The following is a 14,712-nucleotide window of genomic DNA, read 5'->3' as shown; positions in this document are numbered from 1 at the left end:
AAAGAGAAACAAGGAGACACGTAACAGGTTTCACAATTATATAAGCAAATAAATGGATCTGTTATGCATAAGGAACATGTTTTTACAACTACAATTTAAAACTGGTAGCTGTTGCAAACATCCAATCAGATGTAAACAGCAAAGTAAACAGCAGTGGAGGAAATGATGCATATCCAAATCTATACTAGAACAAAGTTTGAAGGCTTGAGAAGGATGAACTTACATTACATGTTAACACGGGCTGGACAAAGCCCTTCTCCATGTCGATGGAAGGATAATTCAATAAATTTCCCAAAGAAACTTCTTTATAAGCGTTGCCATTATTCTACATTTTGCAAAGAGTAAATTGTTGGGGAACGTAGTAATTTCAAAAAAATTCCTACGCACATGCAAGATCATGGAGATGCATAGCAACGAGAGGGGAGAGTGTTGTCTACGTACCCTCGTAGACCGTAAGCGGAAGCGTTTTATCAACGCGGTTGATGTAGTCGTACGTCTTCACGATCCGACCGATCCAAGTACCAAACGCACGGCACCTCTGAGTTCTGCACACGTTCAGCTCGATGACGTCCTCGCCCTCTCGATCCAGCAAGAGGGGCGAAGTAGTAGATAAGTTCCGGCAGCACGACGGCGTGGTGACGGTGTTGGTGAAGAACAATCTCCGCAGGGCTTCGCCTAAGCACTACGAAAACTATGACGGAGGATAAACTAGAGGGGACGGGGTTGTCGGCACACGGCTTGGTGTTTCTTGATGTGTCTTGGGTGCTAGCCCTACCCCTCTATTTATATGTTGAGCCTTGGGGTTGAAACTTGCAGTAAAAGCCTCCACAAAGTCGGTTTCACTCGAAAGGCAAGAGTCCTTCTCGGACTCCAGGGCCAGACGCCAGGGTTCCCGGCGTCTGGACCCAGACGCCAGGGACCCTGGCGTCTGGCCCCTGGACTCCGCAAAACTTCCTTTTGCGCTTTCCAAAAACCTCGTGGGCTTTCCCCTTTGGCCCAGATAAAGTGTTCTTGTGCCCAAACATTTCGGGAAACATCCGGAACCCCTTCCGATGGATTCCGGAACCTTTCCGGAGATCAAACACTACTATCCACATATCAATCTTTACTTCCGGACCATTCCGGAGTTCCTCGACATATCCGTGATCTCATCCAAAACTCCGAACAACATCCGGTCACCAACATACATAACTCATAGTACTATATCGTCAACGAACGTTAAGCGTGCGGACCCTACGGGTTCGAGAACTATGTAGACATGACCGAGACACCTCTCCGGTCAATAACCAATAGCGGGACCTGGATGCCCATATTGGCTCCTACATATTCTACGAAGATCTTTATCGGTCAGACCGCATAACAACATACGTTGTTCCCTTTGTCATCGGTATGTTACTTGCCCGAGATTCGATCGTCGGTATCTCACTACCTAGTTCAATCTCGTTACCGGCAAGTCTCTTTACTCGTTTCTTAATACATCATCCCGCAACTAACTCATTAGTTGCAATGCTTGCAAGGCTTATAGTGATGTGCATTACCGAGTGGGCCCAGAGATACCTCTCCGACAATCGGAGTGACAAATCCTAATCTCGAAATACGCCAACCCAACAAGTACCTTTGGAGACACCTGTAGAGCACCTTTATAATCACCCAGTTACGTTGTGACATTTGGTAGCACACAAAGTGTTCCTCCGGTAAACGGGAGTTGAATAATCTCATAGTCATAGGAACATGTATAAGTCATGAAGAAAGCAATAGCAACATACTAAACGATCGAGTGCTAAGCTAATGGAATGGGTCAAGTCAATCACATCATTCTCCTAATGATGTGATCCCGTTAATCAAATGACAACTCATGTCTGTGGCTAGGAAACATAACCATCTTTGATCAACGAGCTAGTCAAGTAGAGGCTTACTAGTGACACTCTGTTTGTCTATGTATTCACACATGTATTATGTTTCCAGTTAATACAATTCTAGCATGAATAATAAACATTTATCATGATATAAGGAAATAAATAATAACTTTATAATTGCCTCTAGGGCATATTTCCTTCAGGCTCCCACTTGCACTAGAGTCAATAATCTAGTTCACATTGCCATGTGATTTAACATCAATAGTTCACATCTTTATGTGGTTAACACCCATAGTTCACATCGATATGTGACCAACACCCAAAGGGTTTACTAGAGTCAGTAATCTAGTTCACATCGCTATGTGATTAACACCCAAAGAGTACTAAGGTATGATCTATCTAATTTAACAGGCATGTGTTTTCTGTGGCTGCTGATCTATCTAATTTAACAGGCATCACTACCTTTTCCAAATACCTAGTTTGTACTTGTTAGTATGCTTGAGAAGACATAATTGCCTTGTTAGTATGCTTGAAGTATTGTCGTTTTTATGTCAATATTAAACTTTTGTTTTGAATCATTCGGATCTGAACATTCATGCCACAATAAAGGGAATTACATGGATAAATATGTTAGGTAGCATTTCACATCAAAAATTCTATTTTTATCATTTACCTACTCGAGAACGAGCAGGAATTAAGCTTGGGATGCTTGATATGTCTCCAACGTATCTATAATTTTTCATTGTTCCATGCTATTATATTATCTGTTTCGGATGTTTTATATGCATTAATATGCTATTTTATATTATTTTTGGGACTAACCTATTAACCTAGAGCCCAATGCCAGTTCCTGTTTTTTCCCTGTTTTTGAGTTTCGCAAAAAAGGAATACCAAGCGGAGTCCAAACAGAATAAAACCTTCGCGATGATTTTTCTTGGACCAGAAGACAACCAGGAGACATGGAGATGACGTCGGAGGAGCCATGAGGCGGCCACAAGGACGGAGGGCGCGCCCCCCACCCTTGTGGGCCCCTCGTGCACTCCCTGACCTAATTCTTGTGCCTATATATTTCCATATATCCCCAAACCAACAGAGGCATCCACGAAAACACTTTTCCACCGCCGCAACCTTCTGTACCCGTGAGATCCCATCTAGGGACCATTTCTGGCACCCTGCGGAGGGGGATTCGATCACGGAGGGCTTCTACATCAATTATATTGCCCTTCCGATGAAGCGTGAGTAGTTTACCAAGAACTACGGGTCCATAGCTAGTAGCTGGATGGCCTCTTCTCTCTCTTTGATTCTCAATACCATGTTCTCCTCGATGTTCTTAGAGATCTATTCGATGTAATACTCTTTTGCGGTGTGTTTGCTGATACGTCTCCAATGTATCTATAATTTTTTATAGTTCCATGCTGTTATATTATCAATCTTGGATGTTTTATAATCATTTTATAGTCATTTTATGTCATTTTTTGGTACTAACCTATTGACATAGTGCCAAGTGACAGTTGTTGTTTTCTGCATGTTTTTTACATCGCAGGAAATCAATACCAAAAGGAGTCCAAATGCAACGAAACTTTACGGAGATTTTTTATGGACCAGAAGACACCTTATGGGCCACGGCTGCGCGTGGGGGGTGCTCCGAGGAGAGCACAACCCACCAGGGCGTGCCAGGAGGCCCAGGCGCGCCCTGGTGGGTTGTGCCCATCTCGGGTGCCCCCTTACCACCTCTTTGCTTTATAAATACCCCAATATTCCAGAAACCCTAGGGGAGTCGACGAAAATCAATTCCAGCCGCCGCAGAGTCCAGAACCACCAGATCCAATCTAGACACCATCACGGATGGGGTTCACCACCTCCATTGGTGCCTCTCCGATGATGCATGAGTAGTTCTTTATAGACCTTCGAGTCTGTAGTTAGTAGCTAGATGGCTTCCTCTCTCTCGCTGAATTCTCAATACAATGGTCTCTTGGAGATCCATATGATGTAACTCTTTTTGTGGTGTGTTTGTTGGGATCGGATGAACTTTGAGTTTATGATCAGATCTATCTTTTTATATCCATGAAAGTATTTGAGTTTCTTTGATCTCTTTTATGCGTGATTTCTTATAGCCTCGTATTTCTTCTTTGATGTTTGGGTTTTGTTTGGCCAACTTGATCTATTTATCTTGCAATGGGAAGAGGTGCTTTGTAGTGGGTTCGATCTTACGGTGCTTGATCCCAGTGACAAAAGGGAAACCAACACGTATGTATCATTTCTACTAAGGACGAAACGATGGGGTCTATCTCTACATAGATAGATCTTGTCTACATCATGTCATCGTTCTTATTGTATTACTCCGTTTCTCCATGAACTTAATACACTAGATGCATGCTGGATAGCGGTCGATGTGTGGAGTAATAGTAGTAGATGCAGGCAGGAGTCGGTCTACTAATCTTGAACGTGATGCCTATATAATGATCATTGCTTGGATATCGTCATGATTATTTCAAGTTCTATCAATTGCTCAACAGTAATTTGTTTACCCACCGTTTGCTATTTTTCTCGAGAGAAGCCACTCATGAAACCTACGGCCCCCAGGTCTCTTTCTCATATTATTTGCCTTCGCGATCTATTTTATTTGCCTTTTATTTTCAGATCTATTAAACTGAAAATAAAAAAATACCTTGCTACATTTTATTCTTATTTATTTTATTTGGCGTTCGATCTATCAATCTACTACAATTTATTTCACGTCCGTTTGCCTATCTTGAGGCGCCGTTACCCAAAAGGGAGTGACAACCCCTTTAACACGTCGGGTTGCGAGGATTTGTTATCTGTGTGCAGGGGCTGTTTACGTCGTGTTGCTTGATTCTCCTACTGGTTCGATAACCTTGGTTTCATATCTGAGGGAAATACCTACCGCTGATGTGCTGCATCATCCCTTCCTCTTTGGGGAAATACCAACGTAGCTTCGAGCCGCATCAAAAGGAATTTCTGGCGCCGTTGCCAGGGAGGATCTTCAACATATACCAAGTTCCTAATCACAAATCTCGTCTCCTCGCAATTTACTTTATTTGCCATTTGCCTCTCGTTTTCCTCTCCCCCACTTCAAAAAAATTTGCCGTTTTATTCGCCCCTCCTTTTTGTTCGCCGTTTCCTTGCCGGATCTGTTTTGAGTGGAATCTTGTTTGCTTTTATTACCATCATGGATAGTCCTTCCTCTATTGCTTGCACTCCCGAGGACGAAGTTCTCAACTTTAAACAAAGGGGAGGAGAAAATTTAAAAGATGCTTTCTACAGAATTTGCAATGCTCATAATAGATCTATTTGAAAGCAACCTACCGTCGTTCTTCTTTGTTGTTTTTATGTGGGCATCACCACTTGGTATAGATTCGTCCTTGATACGATGACTGGTGGAAATTTCTTGATGTGTCCCTCTCTTGATGCTTTTAATGCTATGGGAAATTTAGTAGGTTCACCACCTCTTATGATTAATGAAACAACATTGACTCTTGAGCATGCCATGGAAAGATTAGATGCTATTGAAAACAACATGCTTACTGAAGAGCATACTGAAAATTTGGATAAAAAGATGCATAATTTTGCTACTAAAATTGGGTCAAAAGCGGGGGAAGTTTTTAAGTTGTTAACAGAAAAGGGAACCATAATTCATGAAAGAATTGAAGAAAGCCCATCTCGGATTGATAAACTAGAAGAAACCTTTAGTAATTTGAGTGCGGCTTTTGCCTCTGCTAAAAAAGTTGAAAAAACTCCCATAAAAATTGGCAAGACTACCCAAGTTACTAAGAGCAAGGGTGCAACTTCTAGTAAAGAGGATCTTAAGATGAATAGTATCCACCCGGATTTTGTTGAAGTTATAAGAGATCCCTTTCGAAAGAATGAATTCTTTAAATTTGTTCCTAGGAGTATTTTCATTGAAAATCTCTATGTTAAATCTCTAAGGGATTCTAAGTGTTTGATTGAGGAGTTGAACAAAGATGACAAAACTTAGATCCTTGCTTTATGCCTAGCTAAGGGCGTAAAACTATAACGCTTGTTCGGAGGCAACCCAATGAATAAAATTTATTTTTGCTTTTTGCTTTCTGTTCTTGAGTGTTTACACAATTATGCTACTGTTATGATTGTGTTTTTTGTGTTTTAATTAGTGTTTGTGCCAAGTAAAGCCTTTAGGATCTTCTTGGGTGATAGTTGTTTGATCTTGCTGAAAACAGAAACTTTTGCGCTCATGAAAACAATTCTTATTTTTAACCAGAGCGTGATCAAATACCTATTTTTTTGCATTATATTAATATACAAATTACCCAGGTCGTCCTAATTTTTCAGAATTTTTGGAGTTCCAGAAGTTTTCGAACAAATCAGATTGCTACACACTGTTCTTTTTTGACAGATTCTGTATTCTTTGCATTGTGTGCTTGTTTTGATGGCTCTATGATTTTCTTTAATGAGTTTTTGCCATAGAAAAGTTGGAATACAATAGATATAATGCAAGAATAAAATATGAATTGGTTTCATACTGTACTTATAGTAGTAATTTATTTTCTTATACTAATGGATCTCACAAAGGTTTTGTGTGATTGAAGTTTTCAAGTTTTGGGTTATCTTACGATGGATGAAGGAATAAGGAGTAAGAAGAGCCTAAGCTTGGGGATGCCCTGGCATCCCAAGCTATTATCCAAAAGTGAGCAAGCAACTAAGCTTGGGGATGCCCCGAGTGGCATCCCCTCTTTCTTCTAACGACCATCGGTATTTTACTCGAAGCTATATTTTTATTCGTCATATACTATGTGTTTTGATTGGAGCGTCTTGTATGATATGAGTCTTTGCTTGTTTTATTTTGTGTTTTAAGTCTTGATTCCTTGCTGGACACACCTATTTGAGAGAGCCAAAATTATGTCATGACTAGTTAGAATTGCTCTCTATGCTTCACTTAAATTTTTTATGAGCTATGGATTTGCTCTAGTGCTTCACTTATATATTTTTGAGCATGGTGTGCTTTAGTATTTTTGAACAAATGCTCTCTTGCTTCACTTAGATTTATTTGAGAGTTAGTAAAATTTTAAAGAAATTCTCTCTTGCTTCACTTAAATTATTTTGAGAGAAAGAAAAATTATGCTCATGATCTTCACTTATACTTGTTTGTGCTTATCAAAAGCAACATATGAAAATTAGTTCCAAAGTGATAGACATCCAAGAAGGATATAATAAAAACTTTCATGAAGACCATTCGACAAAATAAACTAGATTCTTAGTAATAGTTTTGAGATATGATGATGTGATATGTGAGTTATGTTGATGAGTAATTATGCTTTAGTAAGAATATTGGTGTTAAGGTTTGTGATTCCCTATGCAAGCACGAAAGTCAATAATTATGCAATGAAATTATATCCTACTTGTGGTGCATTATTTGGTGTTAATTATCCTTAATGCTCGCTTATGAGATTATTCGTTTCTTGGTTCGTCGCTTCTCAATCTTTTGCTAGCCTTCATTTTGCACTAAGTATGATTTCTACTTGTGCATCCAAAAACCTTTAAACCAGTTTTGCCACATGAGTCCACTATATCTACCTATATGCGGTATTCTTTTGCCGTTCTAAGAAAATTTGTATGTGCCATCTCTAATTTTCAAAATAAACTTCTCTTTTGTGTGTTTGTACCGCTCGCGGACTGGTGAGGGGTGGCTAATATTTTCCATGCTAGATGTGTTATTCTCACGATGAGTGTTTATTCACTTGTCATTGCACGAGAGTAAGGCAAAGGTATTAGGGTTGCCCAGTCCCGAAATGAAAATGAATTTACTTTATGTTGTTAAATAATAAATTCCTTGGAAAGTGTTGGTATGGAGAGCAACCGTGGATACGGCTAGCCATGGAAAGTGAAAGTATGGTTGAAAAAGGAATAAACTTTATTTTCTGTTTGGGAACCGCCTAGATATATCTAGCATGGAAAGTGTTGGGAACTCTAAGTCGTTTTTGTTGGTGGGAAGGATACACCTACCAAAATGTTTTTATCTCTCAATTTTCGCTTTGAGCTCTGGCACCTCTACAAATCCCTACTTCCCTCTGCGAAGGGCCTTTCTTACTTTATGCAATTTTTATTTTGAATTTGAGTCTCCATATTCTCTTATAAAAGCACCAACTAGGAGGCAATATGATCATACTTGAGTATTGGGTGTAGCTAACATGCGAGTGTGTTTCATGAATGGATCAATGGCTGAGCATGATAGGCTAGGGATAGCTTATTTTAGCGTTGATATTTTGAAAGACATGGTTGCTTGTTGATATGCTTGAGTATTTAAGTTGTCATGTCAAAACTAGACTATTGCTTTGAACAATATAAAAGTCCAAATGTCCATGCTATAAAGAAAAGAATATGATAAGACATGTTAGGCAGCATTCCACATAAAAAATTATGTATTTATCACTTACCTACTCGAGGACGAGTAGGAGTTAAGCTTGGGGACGCTGATACGTCTCCAACATATCTATAATTTTTTATTGTTCCATGTTGTTCTATTATCAATCTCGGATGTTTTATAATAATTTTATAGTCATTTTATATCATTTTTGGTACTAACCTATTGACATAGTGCCAAGTGCCAGTTGTTGTTTTCTGCATGTTTTTTACATCGCAGGAAATCAATACCAAACAGAGTCCAAATGCAATGAAACTTTAAGGAGATTCTTTATGGACCAGAAGACACCTAATGGGCCAAGGATGCGCCTGGGGGTGCTCGGAGGAGAGCACAACCCACCAGGCACGCCAGGAGGCCCAGGCGCGCCCTGGTGGGTTGTGCCCACCTCGGGTGCCCCCCGGACCGCCTCTTCGCTCTATAAATACCCCAATATTCCAGAAACCCTAGGGGAGTCGACGAAAATCAATTCCAGCCGCCGCAGAGTCCAGAACCACCAGATCCAATCTAGACACCATCACGGATGGGGCCCACCACCTCCATTGGTGCCTCTCCGATGATGCGTGAGTAGTTCTTTGTAGACCTTTGGGTCCGTAGTTAGTAGCTAGATGGCTTCCTCTCTCTTGCTGAATTCTCAATACAATGGTCTCTTGGAGATCCATATGTGATACGTCCATTTTGCATCATGTTTTCTTACCATTATTTATAATGTTTTGATCCATAATAATGCTTTTTGGAGTAATTCTAATGCCTTTTCTTTCATAATTTGCAAGGTATACACCGAGGGAGAATTTCGGCAGCTGGAAATCTGGACCTGGAAAAGCTACGTCAAGCCACCTATTCTGCACAACTCCAAACAAGCTGAAACTTCACGGAGATTTTTTATGGAATATTTAAGAATTATTGGAGCAAATAACTACCAGAGGGGGCCCACCAGGTGGGCACAACCCACCTGGGTGCGCCAGGGAGCCCAGGCGCGCCCTGGTGGGTTGTGCTCACCCAGGCCCACCTCCGGTGCCCATCTTCTGGTATATAAGTCATTTTGACCTAGAAAAAATAAGGAGAGGACTCTCGGGATGGAGCGCCGCCGTCTCGAGGCAGAACTTGGGCAAGAGCACTTTTGCCCTCCGGCGGAGCGATTCTGCCGGGGGAACTTCCCTCCCGGAGGGGCAAATCATCGTCATCATCATCACCAACAACTCTCCCATCTTGAGGAGGGCAATCTCCATCAACATCTTCAACAGCACCATCTCATCTCAAACCCTAGTTCATCTCTTGTGTTCAATCTTGTTACCGGAACTATAGATTGGTGCTTGTGGGTGACTAGTAGTGTTGATTACATCTTGTAGTTGATTACTATATGGTTTTTTTGGTGGAAGATTATATGTTCAGATCCATTATGCTATTTAATACTCCTCTGATCATGAGCATGTTTATCATTTGTGAGTAGTTACTTTTTTTCCTGAGGTCACGGCAGAAATCGTGTTGCAAGTAATCATGTGAACTTGATATGTGTTCGATATTTTGATAGTATGTATGTTGTTATTCCCTTAGTGGCGTCATGTGAACGTCGACTACATGACACTTCACCATATTTGGGCATAAGGGAATGCATTGTGGAGTAGCAATTAGATGATGGGTTGCGAGAGTGACAAAAGCTTAAACCCCAGTTTATGCGCTATTCCGTAAGGGACCGATTGGATTCAAAAGTTTAATGCTATGGTTAGAATTTATTCTTAATACTTTTCTCATAGTTGCGGATTCTTGCGGGAGGGTTAATCATAAGTGGGAGGTTTGTTCAAGTAAGAACAACACCTAAGCACCGGTCCACCCACATATCAAATTATCAAAGTAGCGAACGCAAATCGAACCAACATGATGAAAGTGACTAGATGAAATTCCCGTGTACCCTCAAGAATACTTTGCTTATCATAAGAGACCGTTTTGGCCTGTCCTTTGCCTCAAAAGGATTGGGCTACCTTGCTGCACTTTTGCTACTACTATCGTTACTTGCTCGTTACAAATTATCTTGCTATCAAACTAGTCCACTACTTACAATTTCAGCACTTGCAGACATTACCTTACTGAAAACTACTTGTCATTTCCTTCTGCTCCTCGTTGGGTTCAACACTCTTACTTATCGAAAAGATCTACAATTGATCCCCTATACTTGTGGGTCATCAAGGCTATTTTCTGGCGCCGTTGCCTGGGAGTGAAGCGCCTTTGGTAAGTGGAATTTGGTAAGGAAACATTTTTATAGTGTGCTGAAATTTATTGTCACTTGTTACTATGGAAAACAATCCTTTAAGGGGTTTGTTCGGGGTATCTTCACCTCGTCCGGAACCACAATTAGCTACCCCTCAACCTACTGCACCTACTGAAAACATTGAATATGAAATTCCTTCGGGTATGATAGAACAACTGCTAGCTAATCCTTATGCAGGAGATGGAATCGAACATCCTGATATGCACTTGATATATGTAGAACAAATTTGTGGATTGTTTAAGCTTGCAGGTTTACCCAGGGATGAATTTATGAAAAAGGTTTTCCCTTTATCTTTGAAGGGAAAAGCATTGGCATGGTATAGGCTATGCGATGATATTGGATCATGGGATTGGAATCATTTGAAATTGGAGTTTCATCAAAAAAATTATCCTATGCATCTAGTTCATCGTGATCGGAATTATATATATATATATAATTTTTGGCCTCATGAAGGAGAAAGTATCGCTCTAGCTTGGGGGAGGCTTAAGTAAATGTTATATTAATTCATGCGCCAATCATGACTCTCAAGAGAAATTATTATCCAGAATTTTTATGCTCGGCTTTCTCGTAATGATCAAACCATGCTTGATACTTCTTGTGCTGGTTCTCTTATGAAGAAGACTATTGAATTCCGGTGGAATATTTTGGAAAGAATTAAACGTAACTCTGAAGATTGGGAACTCGATCAAGGTAAAGAGTCAGGTATTAAATCTTTTATGGATACCGATGCTTTTCAAAAGTTTAGCACTAAATATGGACTTGACTCTGAGATAGTAGCCTCCTTTTGTGAATCATTTGCTACTCATGTTGAACTCCCTAAAGATAAGTGGTTTAAATATCACCCACCTATTAAAAAGGAAATTAAGGAACTGGTGCCAGTTAAAGAAGAAACTATACTTTATAATGTTGATCCAGTTGTCACTTCTGCTTATATTGAGAAAACACCTTTTCCTGCTAGGATAAAGGAACATGCTAAAGTTTCAACTGTGGTTAACAAAAGCTATATTAGAACACCTAAACCTGATGAACAAATCAAAGTAGAACCTAACATAGCTATTGTTAAAGATCTCTTAGAAGACGACATGGATGGGCATGTTATTTATTTCTGTGAAGAAGCTGCTAGAATTGCTAAACCTGATAAAAGGGATAAATATAGACCCGTTGTGGCCATGCCTGTCATCTCGATAAAATAGGAGATCACTGTTATCATGGCTTATGTGACATGGGTGCTAATGTGAGTGCTATTCCTTACACCTTATATCAAGAAATTATGAAAGACATAGCATCTGCAAAGTTAGAAGAAATAGATGTTACTATTAAACTTGCTAATAGAGACACCATATCACCATTTGGGATCATTAGAGATGTTGAAGTCTTGTGTGGGAAAATAAAATACCCTACTGATTTTCTTGTTCTTGGCTCCCCACAAGATGACTTCTGTCCCATTATCTTTGGTAGACCTTTCTTGAACACAGTTAATGCTAAGATAGATTGTAAGAAACAAATTGTCGGTGTTAGATTTGGTGATGAGTCTCATGAATTTAATTTTTCCAAGTTTAGTAAAAATCTTCATGAAAAAGAATTGCCTAGTAAGGATGAATTAATTGGTCCTGCTTCTATTGTTGTGCCACCTACTAATCCTTTAGAACAATATTTGCTAGACCATGAAAATGATTTACATATGCATGAAAGAAATGAAATAGATAAGATTTTCTTTGAACAACGTCCTCTACTTAAACACAATTTGCCTATTGAAACTCTGGGAGGTCCTCCTCCACCTAAAGGTGATCCTATGTTTGAATTAAAACAGTTGCCAGACACTTTGAAATATGCTTATCTTGATGAAAAGAAAATATATCCTGTTATTATTAGTGCTAACCTTTCAGAACATGAAGAAGAAAGATTGTTGAAAGTTTTGAGGAAGCACCGAGCTGCTATCGGATATACTCTTGATGATTTAAAGGGCATTAGTCCCACTCTATGTCAGCATAAAATTAATATGGAACCTGATGCTAAACCCGTTGTTGATCACCAACGTCGGTTAAATCCGAAGATGAAATAGGTGGTAAGAACGGAAATATTAAAACTTCTGGAAGTACGTATAATCTATCCTATAGCTGATAGTAGATGGGTAAGTCCTGTTCATTGTGTCCCTAAGAAAGGAGGTATAACTGTTGTCCCTAATGATAAGAATGAACTAATTCCACAAAGAATTGTTACAGGCTATAGGATGGTAATTTATTTTAGAAAATTAAATAAAGCAACGAGAAAAGATCATTACCCTTTGCCTTTTATTGATCAAATGCTTGAAAGATTATCTAAGCACACACACTTTTGCTTCCTTGATGGATATTCTGGTTTTTCACAAATACCTGTTTCTCAGCCGATCAAGAAAAGACCACTTTTACTTGTCCTTTTGGAACCTATGCTTATAGACGTATGCCTTTTGGTTTATGTAATGCACCTGCTACCTTTCAAAGATGTATGACTGCTATATTCTCTGACTTTTGTGAAAAGATTGTTGAGGTTTTCATGGATGACTTTTCTCTTTATGGGAAGTCTTTTGATGATTGTTTAAGCAATCTTGAGCGAGTTTTGCAGAGATGTGAACAAACAAATCTTGTCTTGAATTGGGAGAAGTGTGACTTTATGGTAAATGAAGGCATTGTCTTGGGTCATAAAATTTCTGAAAGAGGTATTGAAGTGGACAAAGCTAAGGTTTATGCAATTGAGAAAATGCCATGTCCTAAAGATTTAAAAGGTATTCGTAGTTTCCTAGGTCATGCTCGTTTCTATAGGAGGTTTATCAAGGACTTCTCTAAAATTTCTAGGCCTCTCACTAATCTTTTGCAGAAGGATATTCCTTTTGTTTTTAATGATGATTGTTTGGAAGCCTTTGAAACACTCAAGAAAGCCTTAATTTTTGCACCTATTGTTCAACCACCTGATTGGAACTTGCCTTTTGAAATTATGTGTGATGCTAGTGATTATGCTGTTGGTGTCGTTTTAGGACAAAGAATTGATAAAAAATTGAATGTTATTCATTATGCTAGTAAAACTCTGGACAGTGCTCAAAGAAATTATGCTACTACTGAAAAGGAATTCTTAGCAGTGGTGTTTGCTTATGATAAATTTAGACCTTATATTGTTGATTCCAAAGTAACTGTTCACACAGACCATGCTGCTATTAAATATCTTATGGAAAAGAAAGATGCTAAACCTAGACTTATTCGTTGGGTTCTTTTGATACAAGAATTTGATTTACATATCATTGATAGAAAAGGAGCTGAGAACCCCGTAGCTGATAACCTGTCTAGGCTTGAAAATGTGCTTGATGACCCACTTCCTATTGATGATAGTTTTCCTCATGAGCAGTTAGCTGCAATAAATGTTTCTCATAGTACTCCTTGGTATGCTGACTATGCTAATTACATTGTTGCTACATATTTACCACCTAGCTTTACTTACCAACAAAAGAAAAAAATCTTCTATGATTTAAGACATTACTTTTGGGATGACCCACATCTTTATAAGGAAGGAGTAGATGGTATTATTAGACGTTGTGTACCTGAGCATCAACATGGACAAATCCTACGAAAATGTCACTCTGAAGCTTATGGAGGGCATTGATACGTCTCCATCGTATCTATAATTTTTGATTGTTCCATGCCAATATTATGCAACTTTCATATACTTTTTGGCAATTTTTTCTACTATTTTTGGGACTAACATATTGATCCAGTGCCCAGTGCCAGTTCTTGTCTGTTGCATGTTTTATGTTTCGCAAAATATCCATATCAAACGGAATCCAAACGGGATAAAAATGGACGGAGCTTATTTTTGGAATATTTGGAAAATCTGGGAGAAAGATCAACGCGAAACGGTGTCCGACGTGGGCACGAGGCAGGGGGCGCGCCCCACCCCCCTGGGCGCGCCCCTGACCCTCGTGGTCCACCCGTAAGGCGGTTGATGCCCTTCTTCGGCCGCAAGAAAGCTAATTTTTGGTTAAAAAAATTCACGGCGAAGGTTTCAGCCCAATCGGAGTTACGAATCTCCATATATATACGAAATGGTGAAAGGGCAGCACAAGAGAAGGCAGAAACAGAGAGAGACAGAGAGATAGATCCAATCTCGGAGGGGCTCTCGCCCCTCCCACGCCATGGGAGCCAAGGACC

This window comes from Aegilops tauschii, chromosome 6, assembly GCF_002575655.3.
Source record: "Aegilops tauschii subsp. strangulata cultivar AL8/78 chromosome 6, Aet v6.0, whole genome shotgun sequence".
NCBI classification, from domain to species: domain Eukaryota; kingdom Viridiplantae; phylum Streptophyta; class Magnoliopsida; order Poales; family Poaceae; genus Aegilops; species Aegilops tauschii.
Note: the sequence above shows the minus strand (reverse complement) of the source record.